Below are 14,371 nucleotides of genomic sequence, written 5' to 3' on the forward strand. Positions count from 1 at the left end.
TGGGGAAGGGCTTGGTATACATCGCCACATTTTCCTTCAGCTGCCAAGGGAAGAATAATTAAAAATAAGGGGGGCTTCAGGATCAAAGAAGTGGAAGACATTACGCTGCCTAGTGAACAGGCTGAGGGAAGAAGTTTTTTAAAAATATCTTCATTAGTAAAAATTTAGAAGGCACAGATGCTGAATAAACACCTCATTTAGCTACAGACTTCAGCAGAACAATTACTGTATGAAAAAAATCAAAAGACTCAAAAGAAAAATAAAACTAGGTTGGTGGCAAGTATGTAAACTATATATAGAAATACCACAACTATGCACCAAGGTATCAGGTTTTCTTCATAAAGGGCAAGAAATTACTCTGACTCATCTCTCCATATTTTGTACACAAATGAGACTGGATGGTAACTGAAAGCCTCAGAGACATTTCAGAAGTCAGTCCCTGGGAACTGGGTGAGATAGTTTCAGAATACTGGCCCTTGGCACTGTGAATCTCAAACTGGGACGTTCAACTAGCTCCAGTCTTTTCCAAAGGAGGCACTAACAAGCGCAGGGAAATAAAGAAGAAAAGGAGTGATTTCTTTTTTCTGCTTAAGGCTTGCCAAAGCTAGAGCACAGCATTAATAGTTTATTCCAAATACTTAAACACTCAGTGCATCGGTCCATGTTTGCAGAGTCCAAGTGGAAATGACTCAGCATGCAAAAAAGAAAAAGAGCAGGCTGCCCTGTTGTAATTCACATAATTAAAATATTCTGCCTAAATGCATTACATCTCCCCACACACATCAAAGGCTTGTGTTTCCTCAAACTCTCCATTTACATTTGGGGAAGCCAGAGTTCTTAAGCTCTTACAAGAGAGAAAATATGATATGGCCTGGGCATCTCTGCCTTGGTGTGGATAACAAATCACAACACTGTGTAAATACCAGGTCCCAGGCGAAGATGCCTTATATTTAATATATACTGCAGCAGTGCCACAACTCAGTTACCCTTTGCTGTACTAAGGGCTGTATGTCTAATTCAGTTTGTATGTCAGCCTGTGTTGACATGTGCCTGCAATAAAGCATCTAGGTCCTTTAATGATCTAGACCACCGGCAGCCCATCTGTGTAGGAAAATTAGGTTGCAGGTGTTAAGGAATCGGCACAGGAGTTTTTATCCTAGCTGGCAGATTTTAAAGGCTTCCTGAGGGTGAGTGATTTTTGCTTTACTTGGTTTTTGAAGGTTGTGTGGGGAAGTCCTGGGAAATGGAGAGCTGCCTAGAAGGGTGGCACTTCTGATGTGAATGGGACAAGGGCCTGCTGTGCTGCTGTTGGTATTTGGATAGGGCTACCCTCTTCTCCTGCGGGGTTAGATAAAATCGATGAAGACTTTCTTCACCAGCATGTGTGAGGTATTTGCTTGTCTTGACTAGCAGCCTCCAGGTGGTGGAGAATGCAGGTTGAGAGGCTGCAGTTCAGGGAAATAAGGATTCAGAGATCCCGATGTGGGAAGAACAGCTGTGGGTTTTGGTCCAGTAATGAGAGTCACAGTCATTGCAGAGGTCCAGTGAAAGCAATGAGGAGCCAGCAGTAATTCTTGTCTGGGCTGCTTGCACTATGACTAACAGGTAGTGGGGTGGGTACAGCCTTGTGGGGCTTTGCTGGGAAGAGAGATGGATAGGGAAGATGAGGGGCAGGCACTTAGTGCTTGTTGTACCCTCTTGTATCAGGTCCAGGAGGCCAACTGATGTGAGCAAGGAGAATGATCAAAAGCCTTAGAAGAAAACTTGGATGCTACTTGCCCCTTTATAGCCCAGTTAGCTGGGCCTAGACTGGGGTGGCACCAGATCAAGGATGGTAAGAACATGAAAAGAGTGAGGGTAGGGGCCAGGGTGTGGTGGTGATACCCCCCATCTCTAGATGTCAGGTCAGATCTTTGCTTTGGCTTAGGGGGCTGTGTTCTGGCTGATTATGTGATGGACAGTGTCAGAAGTCTTCCGGTGGGAGCAGCCACTCCATGAGTTGGAGTCTGTCACCTAGCCCATATTCCCCTTGGCTGAAGCATCTTCTCCCTTCAGGTTTCTTTAATGTTATTTGGTACTTCCAGTGGTCTGGTGCCATTTACTGGGGTATTGTACTGTGTATCTTGGGAAGACAAGACTTATGACTGACTACTAAAAACAACTACCGCACAGTGGTTCTTCAGGGAATGAAGAAATGAGCCCATGGACCAAGCATATTTTGGAAAAATTTCCTTGCTCAGCTTGTTTTCTTTTGGCATGATACTCCCAATCTAGTTTTCTCTAGCAGAAGTAACTGATCATTCTGTTGCTTTTAGTCCTATGCTACAAAACAATGGTTTCCCTATTAATTATGCCTCAATGAAGAGTTGGGGAATGGATCTCATTTCCATAACATGGCTGTATCAACAATCCCCTTCTGGTAAGGTTTTGATGGCAGTTCTAACAGTTCTCCCTGCCTGCCTTGGCTCCTCAGTTGAAAGTTGTTGAGCATAAGAGTAGGTGCTTTGTCACAGCAGGGTGATTCTCACAGTGTAAAGTAGGTGGCTGGGCTCTTCGTAATGGACAAGACTGGCTGTTCCCACAGCGGGGTCAGTGCAGTGTGTGTGCAGCCACATGATGGTCTTCAGCAGATCAAGGCAGGGCTGCTGTATTAGCGTTCAGCTGGACAACATGCTGATGTTGGTGTGGTTGTGCAGTAGTGACATGAAGGAAGAGATGAGGATGAAAGACAAGAAGATCAAGACCACACCTTACAGCAGTAGAGGAACCTTATGTGGCTTAGTGACTATCTCTCGATAGTATGGGGGCTCCATATGCTTCTGTATGGCAATTTCTGGGTTTGTTTTTACGTGTGTGGGAACAAAGCCATTTGGACTCAGCTGCTAGAAAACACATGATACATTTGAAATGTGTGCTTCAAGAGGGACTTGACTCAGGACTTCACAAGGGACTTGCACCTCTTTGTAGGAGAATGAGCACCAGACCATCTTCTGAGGAAGGTAGGAAGTAGGGACTGTGTTACCACAGCAACATAATGGTTACAGCAAAGTGGAGCAGAGGGGTTCTGGGTCCTCCTTAGCTTAAAGGAATTTAACCTGTGGTACCTCCTTTCTGAAATAGCCACCGAGCTATGGAAAGGTCTAGCTTGGGGTCACTGAACTCTTGTTGAAATTGGGCTGCTGTTCAGCAAAGACTGCAGGACTCTTGAGGACACAGACTAACTGGAGAGGTACACAGCCTCCTTTTTTACACAGGAATGTGTCTGAGAATGGGAAGTTCTTGGTTCTTGTCCATTTGCGGGGAACTGCTTCACAACACTCGCCTGACAAGCCATTGAATAAAATGCCTCCACAACACTGGAAACAAGACTGAGGACTCCTTTCCCGAGGGGATATTTAAACTTTTCATTGGAAAAGATTTAAACTTTTCATTGGATATATTTTGTCAGCAATGATTTTATTACTCAGTGGCTATTAATCATGTGCCTTACTGTGGCATTCATATTTCAAGTCATTAGCCTTTTATGTTCTGGCAAAAATGTCGTAGATCTGTAAGAGTGACTGTTCCCTGCTGTTGAGAAATCCATGGCATCATAAAATTTGGGAAGCCTTGCACTAATGTAATCAATTTCCTAAATGACATCTATATTTGAAATACTGTGTGCATGTATGATGCCTCACAATAGAAACCAAAATACTGGTAGCCCTACCATGTTGTGGCTCTGTTTTGGCATTTGCCAAGTTTCTTGTGTGAAACTTCTTCTATGCTGCAAACCCTTCTTCTACGTGAAGGTCTGTTCCCTCTGACTTAGTGGTGCTTATCAAATACAAATGGTGTGTTGCCACATAACATTTTGATGTCAGGTTTGCATCTTCATTTTTTTTAATTACATTATCTGTTTGATATGAAAGATAATGTTTGCCACTGACTTTACATCCAGTGAATGTTTGCTATAAGCTTTTTTGCTGTGTTAAGCAAAGCCCTGGGAAATGTGAGCTAATTTATTTTTAAGTTCTTTAGCGTCTTACTGTCTACAAAGGCAACAGCCATCTTAGGTGCATTTCTCACTTTGATCTGTCCTCTTCTTCGAGAATGAAGAATTAATCTATGCAGGACACAGTCCTGTCTAGAAGGACTGTATGGGATTCAACTGTGAGGGAGTATAAATGCAGGTTAAATTAGGGGCAAAATGTTGACAAGTCTGCAGAATAAACATGGAAAGAATGAACCCTTTGCAGAGCTAGGACTGTGAATTTCCTAAGAAGCTTTTAAGGTCCTTGTAAATTATTATCTAGGCACAGCTTCAGCAGCCTACCTGCTTGCTGACTTTTCCTAATTCTTAAATATCTGACTGAGTGCAGTAGTGGCTTTATGAATGACCACTCTGCAAATGTTTTCCCCCAAAATCTTGCTTGATGGAAAAATAAAAGTTCTTGCACATTGCTCAAACTTGTGCAACTATATTATGCACTAATTTGTACTTAGTAGCAAAGATGGTATTCTCCCCAAAGTAATCACTGTGCATAATAAAACTTTTTTAAGGCAGGGAATGTAATTGCTTGGTGTTGACTGCATACCTACAGAGCTACATGCATAATGCTTACATTAATAGAGAACTTTTTAGGAGGAAAGGAGCTAAAACCCCAGGATTTTTAGTGCAGCCTGCAGGCAGGGTAATTGGGGTCCTAGGTAATCAACAAAATCACTTCATACCCTCCTGTGAATGTTTGCTGTTCACAGCGAGGAGCTTCTATTCTAACACATTAAAATCTTTTGCCCTACCACTGGAAAATTCAGTAGGGGTTTTTTAAGGCTAATAAATTATCATGCCCATCTTCCAGATTAGGGCTAGACTGATGTACTGTATAATCCTGGGTAAATCAGAAGTAGACAGGAATAGAAAGAATGCTTCATTATTTTACAACCCAGAGAAATCAGTACATGTAAAATTAGATTCCCTTAAACATGCAGGTCTGTTCAAGCCACTCCTGAAATTCCTTCCTGATGGGGGAGGGTGCCCGCAGCAAGATCAACCTTCCCTCGCTACTTTCTCTGAAATTGTTTCGTATCAGAGGCAGAGCATCCATGGTTTCAGGGAATGGAGTGGGCCTTGTACTGGATTTTCCTTCCTTCAGTCATCTTAGTGTAAGACGCGACCACATTCTCCCTCCTTTGAACGATTGTTCAGGTGTAATTAATTTCTAGGGGACCTAAGCAGTGACCCTGTATTTGGGATTTTACCATGATCCTCTTCTATTGTCTGGAGATGGCAATGTCCAGGATATGAAGTTAGCTCTTCCTTGCTTAGCATGAGGCTTAGGAAGGCACTGGAAAGTATATGAAAGACAAACATCACACACGTAGGCAAAATGGTGAGTAACATTTCCACTCTGCAGTATTTCTGTAGGGTCTGACAAATCACAGCATTCCTTATTGCGTGTTTACCACTTACAGATGAATGGCTCTAGTAAGTTGTCTAGATGTATTTATTCATTTTGGTAAACAGCCTTTCCCAATAATTAATTCATTAGTTAAGTGAACTGAAAAGGTCCAGATTTTTTTTGCCATGGGATCACTTGCACTGTATGCAGATATGGATGTGGGTGTAAGAATTTCAAAGGTATCATGGAGGTTGAGGGAATGCATGAAAACATGAATAGTGCACACAGAAGTTGCTTAAATCTTGTATATTCTTGTGCAGTCAACCATTCTTTTTTTCTAGCTTTCTAGCAATACTGGAATGAAGTTGCTTGCTGTCTCCTTTATGAGAATAATTGGTCCTTTTTGTAGTCCCATTGCAGTACTCCTGCAGAAACTGGTTATTTTTCTTCTGTTCCTGTTCTTACGAAGCATTTTATTGAGAAAATAAATTGTCAAGAATAGTAAAATTAGACATAACATCAGAAAACGTTTTTGTGAGACCAGAATTTTATTGTTTGATTAAAAAACAGTAAAGGTTGTTCTAACCTCATCTGTGCTTAAGCTCTCATTATCACGAAACCTTCTACCAGGCAGAACCTAGCCAGACTTGTAAAACTACGAACGGAAGAGCTGACACAGTTGATTACCATTTCCAAAACTTATGACTTGGCTTAAAGACTGGAAGATGGCCATGGATATGGTTTGGGATTTTTGTTTTTTGGCAACAAGATACGAAAGTTATCAGCAGTTCTGTTGCTGAGACCTTAAATGGCATCAGAGCTAGTCAGCCAAAGAGAGTTAGAAATTCCTTGTGGTTTTGACCTAGTTTCTAGTTTGACAGCAGATGATTGAGAATATGCAGTGGGGTAGTTTACGACAGCCTGTGCAACTGAAGTTGTAATGTGGCTACAGGATGAAGCCCATCCTTGACATAATTAGCTAAACCTTTCTCTACTCTACAAGGAGAGTAAGATAAAGTTTTGTTCACATGTGGAAGGCTGCTTTCCAGAGACCATGCAAAGTGAATTTGCCAAAACTGTTTGCAGAACTCAATGATTCTTCATCATCCTGTGGTTCAAACAGCTCTTCTGATCTCCAGTCCAAAAGCTGACACTCAATATTTCCCTTTGTTTTGTAATGGGATCTTTATACAGCTTCAGAATAACCCCAGATGAAACATTAGAACATGGTAAAAACCAGATGGGAATTCCAGAGTTAATGTCACCTCATTCTTAAAGAATATTGTATAGAACATGCCAGCGACAACGGCTTGGATTCAGTCTAGATACTGAGGTTCACTCTGCTAAAACAACAAATTGCTGGAAATTCAAAGGAGGAAAGTGATCTTGACAGCAGAACACGAAGACACAAGGAAGGTAGAGCCTGAGTGATGCAAAGGGATGGACCTAAGAGGGAGTTAAAGTCATGTGGGTAAGAAGGATCACCTGTGGCTAAGCCATTTTGGGAAGATGTTTCTCTGGTCTGCAGTTGTTCCTTGAATACTAAGTGTACATGTAGAAAAAGACTGTAAGTATGAGTAAGTTATTTTATAATTTGCTGCTTGCATGGGAGTGCTGGGAAGTGTGGTAGAGTAAATGCAGACAAACGATACCCACCCACAGCCTGTTAGAGAGCTTATGACTGAATGCTTGCTCACCTGATGGTAGGCTGTGTCCTTAGAAAAGGTATGAGAATTAGGAGGCCTTAATGTAATACTTGGGAGCTGCAGGAAGTCCGAAGAGGAGCACTCCCTGCTAGTGTGGCTTTCCTCGAGAGAAGTTGGAAGCATTTACCCTGGGCCTGGTGAACTGCTGTAATAACGCTTACTTTGCAGTTGGCCAACACGCCCAGCTGACCCACACCCTGAGCTGCTGCAGCTTGCTTCCTGCTGTTTGCCTCAAGTAAGTCAGATTATTTCTAATAACTGCAGTTGTGCATTTACAGTGCATTGAAGAGCTACTGCTGACCTGGCTGCTGGTCTGAAATGGGCTAGACAGTTTAACTTTTTTCTTTTAAAATGGGTGTCCTACATTTGTCAGGTATGGAGTGCTATTACTAGTGGATACCACATCCAGCAAGAGTTCATCTCCTTCTGCAGAAAGGGAGACATGGAGAACGTTGCTTTAGCAAAGAAACATCTACCCTTTGCACTAACGTGCACATATTAAGGTTGTGTGTGTGTATGTGTGTAGTATAAGAATGTGGCAGATGATAGATGGATAACTTACAGACTGATTCACTGTCACCTGCAAAATTGTACTCGTACTTGGAAGACTGTGCCCAGCAAGCAGGACTGGAAAAGTTTGTTGTTTTTTTTTTTTTTTTTTACACCAGGGAAATATCTAATTATGCAGTTAGGGCAGTTGAACAGATCGATGAACAGTATAAAGAAAAATGGATTAAAAAATATCCAGGAGGATAGTTAGCTCTTTCTTTTATGATGGATCTATTAAATGAAATCATATTCTAGCACACCCCTCTCAGCTATGATCTCACAACTATTACTTAAGCTTGGTCATATAAAAATACCATCTCTTTTTTCAGTAAGAAACAAAGGTTTGTCTGTAGCTTCTCCCCTGAGCCTAGATGACCCCTTGGGCTAGTGTACTTGAGACTCCCTTATGTGCTGTTGGCTAACGCAATAGGCACGACATAGTAGCATCCAATTCTTAACCTCTGAATCCCTATCCCAAAGAGGTAGATAACTTACGGTTCAGCTGGCAGGGTACAGCCTTCAACAATGCTGGAACACTACTTTAATTCATGCCCCTTGAGCTATAACAGACATGCCACTGCATCCCTAAGAAACATACACGGATCATAAATAAGGTTAGATGTTATTTTAAGTAATAAACATTGAGATACAGAAACTTCACTGCAGCCTTCTGTCTTTGCCTGTCTCTTAATTTCAACTATTTTTAGTTTGCAGTCAGCATTATGACTGTGAACTCAAGGAACATTTGGACAATAGGTACATAAATAATTACGGATAGGTCTCCAGAGACTTAAATGTTAGCAGAGGATTCAAGTTAAATACTGGCTGGGACTATTCAATGGCTTGGAGATGTTGCTGTGCCTATACATATTAATACAATTTCATTTCCCATGGTGAAAAACTAACCTGGACTCCTCTGCACTGGTGGTGGTGGAAGGGTCTGCACAGAAGCTTTGAGAGTTGTAAATCGATGTGTTACTGAGACAATTCTGCAGAATGAACTGGAGCTGTCTTCTATGTTTGGCTGCTTACCTTTCATAGTAGTGATCTCTGAGTATTTTATATAGATTAAAACTGATTAAAGCTGTGTTATTACTCATTTCAGAGTTACTTTGCTTTGTGATAATGCTGCAGTGTCACTGAAACCAGTTAGGGATTTTGAGTTAACTGCTAGAGTTGCCACAGAAAACATACTGCACATCAGCAGGACGTGCCTGAGAGTAAAAAGAGAGACTTTTTACTGTTTTTTCCAATATGAGTTAAAAAAATGGCTTGTAAGGATAAAAGCTAAGTGTGTTATCAGGGGATTTTGCATTGCTATTGCTTTGGGTTGTGACAAAAAATGGTAACAGTGAAGAAAACTTCTGTAAACTACTGAACCTTTTTCAGTAACTTGGTTTTTTGCATGTGTTTTTCAAAGAGAACTCTTTGATATTAAGTAGCCTATTGAAAAAGTCTCTTATGGAGTGTTAGTAAAGTGGTGCAGAAAAGTAAGTTTTTTATGCAGATATCAAAATATTTTTTTAAAAATTGAAATCTATATATGAAAGCACTTAACTATGCGGGCATTGATGTTGGTAAGAATGTTGCAGAATTACCACGTAGATTTTCTCTATTTGTTTTTATTTCCTTTTCGAAGTCTTCGAGATTACCTTGTTTTGATGTGTCTTTGGAGAGCTGGGTCATGCAGGAAAGTGAGTAATCTAGAAGACTTGCATCTCCATGGGTCACCCCTGCAAATGCAAGGGTAGGAGGAAATAGTAGAGGTGAAGATTCCACGGCAATACAAATTAGGAGACCTTTTGTATCTCTGCAAGTCTATAAAGAGAAGAGTGAGGACAAGTCAGGCAGAACACTGGTTTGAATGACAGGCTTTGGGATCAGGGAAGTTGTCTACATATGCTCAGAGGAACTTGGTTCTCTCCACAGTCTCTGCAATTAAGTAGGGCTGCATCAAATGTGTATTAATCAGCCTTTCTCCTAGTAGGAACGACCGGGAAATGTTCCCCCCAAGCCTCCCATTCCGTGTTGTAGCACTCAGTAAAACCAAATGGGGGCTCTGGAATACATCAAGAGATGGAGCCAGAACTTTCTTGCTGGAGCTACGTAATTAAAGGTCTCATTTTGAGAGGGCAACAAGACTTCAGGTTTTGTCTAGGCTTAAAAAAGGAGGAATTTAAATACACATTTCCTACCTTAGAAAAGTGTCCTAGCATCCAGGTGACAAGTCATTCTTTAAGCTTGTGGTGAGTTCACAGCTGTCAAAAGGGGAAGTCCTCCTTTTGCTGCTGCACCCTGTGCCTGCTGGACCACTCAGTGAGTCATTTTAAATCACTGAAATGGCAGAAAACTATCTCAGAAGAAAAGAAAGGGAGGAAAACCAAACAAGTGGAAGATGGCATCCTGTCATTCTAGTGAGATGAACTGGCTTGAGGGAGACTCCAGCCAGCCCCAGAACAGGTGTAGAGGGAGCAGAAACACTCCTCTTTGTGGCTTTGTGCAATTAAACCAGCACAGCTGCTTCTAAAATGGTACCTAGGAGAATCTTCCACTGATTCCGGGATTGCTGTGCAACAGTTGAGATATGTTGGGCCTGAAGGAACATAGAGGAGAGTAGTGCTCTCAAGAAATCTATCACCTTGATATCCTAAGTATAGTAATCAGATGTAAATATCCCAAAGAGAAGGGCTGGAACCCAGGTCTTCTGCACTGTCAGGTAAGTGCCATGATAAATGAGGTGGACTTCGATCTCCTCGCAGTGTGGGAATCTACTCTTGGTTTCACATTTCTTAGATATAGATTTGAATTGCTAGACTAGCAAGCAGGCTCCTGCTCTGCTAAGGAAAAGCGTAGACCTGTTTTCTGAAAGGCTACTACTCCTTCCTACCCTAAGAAAAGGATTCCGGGCTGTGCAATGAGCAGACAGAGACCTCCTCACATACTGAACAGGCGGATGTTAGACAACTCTGGCTAAAGCCAGCAGGTTGGCCTGGGTTGTGTAGTATTTCATGCAGGTGAAAGGTGCCTCCTTCAGGATTTTGGATTCCAGTAACCTTAAACGTAGGCACCTGGGAATCTGATGCTTAACTTCTGAAGTCACATATTGGGTCTGGTCCAAAACCTTTGTCACCTGATGTGATCTTCATGGGAAAATCAAGATACATGATTCAAACTTCCCATTAGTTCAGACAGCTACACAGAAAAATAATGGTAATAAATTAAATAAACTTGGAAATCAACTAAACTGAGTAAGTATTTACAAATTTATGGATTTAACAAGAACAGCTACATCATTCTTTTAAGGTAAAAGCTTGGGGAAGATCAGGATGTGAATGACTGTTAGGATATGTATTTCATCCAAAGACAGGGCATCTCTGATCTCTGACAGCTACAGATTTCTAGTAGATGTGTTCTTAACTTTTAAAGGATCTGATTTCTGGCAATTCTAAATGAGTTATGTTTCCCATCACTCTGCCTCTGACATTTCTATAAAATTCTTAAACTAGTGTAAAACGTTTTGGTGTCAGAGACTGCTGCTTGTGTAATTAATACTGTAATTTGGGATCTCTGCCACGTGGTTGTCTTTTACTTAAATAATTCATAGCCATTGCGTAGCTGTTTTTCAAAATATCTGATTTTCCTTCACATTTGCTTAATAGTTTTCAGTGTGTACTTGTCATTGTGCTTCCTTTTCTCTGCATTCAGTAAATATTTGGATTAAGTTAACATTGACCTACATATTGATATAGGGCTCAAGACACAAATGGACTTAAGACCTCTGACTCAAAACTGAAATTTGTCAGTGTTCAAAATCTTTGCTCTGCTGTGGCCTGACCTGAAGACACGTAAAAGCCATGGACTTTAAAATCTTTTGAAGATTCTCAGGTGTACTAGATTTCACTAGGGACAGGCTCTTATGCACTTTAGTTTTGATAGTGAAAAGCCACTTTTTGCTAATCTTTTATTCGCTCCTTGTTGGGATACACAAAGCAGGTGCACCTTTGCTTCAGGAGTATGATGTTTACATGTACCTCCTGCCCAACACACATTTAGAGGAATGCCGGTAACTGACTGTGAGCAAAAACCTAAAACCAAGCATGAGTCTAACCTTCTGTTAGGGCATGTGCCTGGCGGAGGCCTGGTCTCCTGTGACAGCCTGTGTGTTTTATATTTCATAATCTGCAAATATAAGGAGTTGAGTGTGCTACTCAGAAGAGTTCCGATCACTACACGAGTGACAAAGCCAACCATCCTTCTCAGCTAAAATAAGTCTTCTTTGCTGCCTCTGCTTCAGAGAAAGCTTGAAGCAGTTGGTTCAACAAGTGTTGAGATCATTCCACAGAAAGAAAAACAGTTCTCGGAAAAGCAACTGATAATGCTTCAACCCCAGAACACACCATGGCAGACTTGGAACTCAATTTTTTTAACTCTGATCTGCTGAAAGATAGGGATAGTGCCGTATCTGCATCACTGAACTGTCCAAATAACCCTTTGAAGTGATTTGCAGAAGGGTTTGGGAATTCTTTCACCATTTCTTAAGATGTGGGCTTCGATGTGGGCTTGAACAATAGAGGAACTGAATTTGTACCTTTAACACCCTCTTTGAATGTGTTGACCATTTGGGCAAGAGGGAAAAGAACCATATGCCTATCTTACTTTAACTTTATCTGATAAAGGAGAATATACTGCCTCTCTTTAATCCTTTGTCTCATTTACACTCTATCCAAACTTCCATTTCCTAAACAGAAGGCCAATCAATCAAGTTGCCTTTGCCATGCAACTTACTGATTCCTGAATCAGACCCATGCACTAAAAAGAAGTCTTTTAGGAAAAGTACTCCTTACATAAGCAAGTATCTCTGCTCATAGCACATACACACAACGTGGGAACAAGTCAGAAAGGCTACTTTTGTTTCCTATGTTCTTCATACCTGGCTTTCTAACTCTGAAAAGTGAGCTTTCATTGAAACTTTGTTTGTATCATCTCCCCCATCTTTGTGAAAGATTCCATTGCTCCTTCATGTGGTTCAGAAATGGAGCCTGTAGATCTACTGCAGGTTTCACTGACCAGGGCTGCAAGAATAACTGATATAGGTAGCCAGTTATTCTCTTTATGGACCAGCACAGAAAGAAGATGAGATATGACTTGCCAAAGGATTTTGTAGAGGTTAAATAACGACTGAGAAACACTGAAAAAGGGATCCTGGGTTCCAGCCCAGACTCTGAGTATGACTATTTGTCTAGAACAGTCCCAACTTGTTTTAGACGATTTATGGCCTAACCCTATTCTTGTGGAAGACTTGGCTTAGTGAGCCCCTTCAGCTTCCCCCTCCCTCATTAGCAACATTTCCTTATTTCCATCCTTAACTGACCTGTCTCCTTCCCCATTCCTTTGTTCCAGTCTCCTTGCCGAGTCCGTGGCTGTTCCACTCCCATTCCTCATGCAGTCTCAGTACTTCCCACCTTCCATTTCAGCCTCTGGCTTTCAATCTCAGCCTCAGATCAGTCTCCTTTTCTGTCTCTCCCCATTCTCCTTCCGTCACAGTTTACTCCTTTTGTTTTTTTTTTTCATCCCAGTTCAGCTTTTATCCCCACTGCAATGGAATGTGTCAGGCTACACTTATACAAGCAAACTACACTGTGTCAGGTGTCCTGCAGCTGTCTATCCCTGCTCTCAAAATATTTTTGGGCACAATGTGGCAGTCAGTGCAGGTCAAGGACCATCTCCAACAGACAGTTTAGATGTAGCAAGCCTGCTGTGAAAGGCAGCTGAGAACGGAGACGTAGGCATACGGATGTGACCAGTGCCGTGTCTATCAACCTCAGAGCAACAGAGCAGACTCTGGACTATGAAGACGTGTAGTGATCTTTATCCATGGCTCAAATCCACTGAAAGCGTAAGAGAATTCCCTGCCAACAAGTTCTAGTATCCAACCCCACAAAGCTCAAAGATGGTAAATCTAGCCTTACTGCTGCATCTCTGAGGTAGAAGACATCAAGCATTTTGTTGGACTGACACATGCACAGTTGCTAAAGGAGACTGCTCAATAAGGAGAGAGTTACTGGAGAGTTTATCTGCAAAGTTTTGAAAAAACTTTGTAGAAAATGCACAAATTAATTAAAAAAAAAAAAAAAAATCAGCACCCCCCCTTCCAAGCTTTGGCATCCAATTCAAAAGCAGCTTTTTTATAAGAAGATGTCACCAGATATTTATTTATCATTTTAATAATGTATCACCTAAGCCTCATAATTTGAAAAAGGTGAACTGTTTTGGTTAAAATTTCAAATAAGCTCAATTTTAAAGTAAGGCATGAGGAAAACTTTAGGAATCTGCTTTTGAGAACTGGTTGGCAACTTTCATTAATCACAGTCAGAGCTATCATTGTCCAGGTTTGATCCAGGAAATTCACTTTACAAAAACTGAGAAGTTGGTATTTTATTCTAGCAATGGCAATGAGGAGACATGTGATCGATTCTGCAGAAGTGATAAGAGATGTACGTGGACTAGGCAAGAGAATAAAGCCTGCGAAATCACACTGAAGATACTTTTTGAGAATTTATTTCAACACTTCAATTTATAGAAAACTGAGGTAACTCTAGCGGGAGCAAAACTCAATTCAATATTGCAGAAGGAATAAGAAAAATCACCAGTGAAATGATATGTGAAAGTACAACCATATACCGTTCATTATTTAAATCTGTTCAAATTTGTACATGTTTCTGAAAGAAAGATTGG

This window comes from Gavia stellata, chromosome 1 (assembly GCF_030936135.1).
Source record: "Gavia stellata isolate bGavSte3 chromosome 1, bGavSte3.hap2, whole genome shotgun sequence".
In the NCBI taxonomy this organism is placed as follows: Eukaryota; Metazoa; Chordata; class Aves; order Gaviiformes; family Gaviidae; genus Gavia; species Gavia stellata.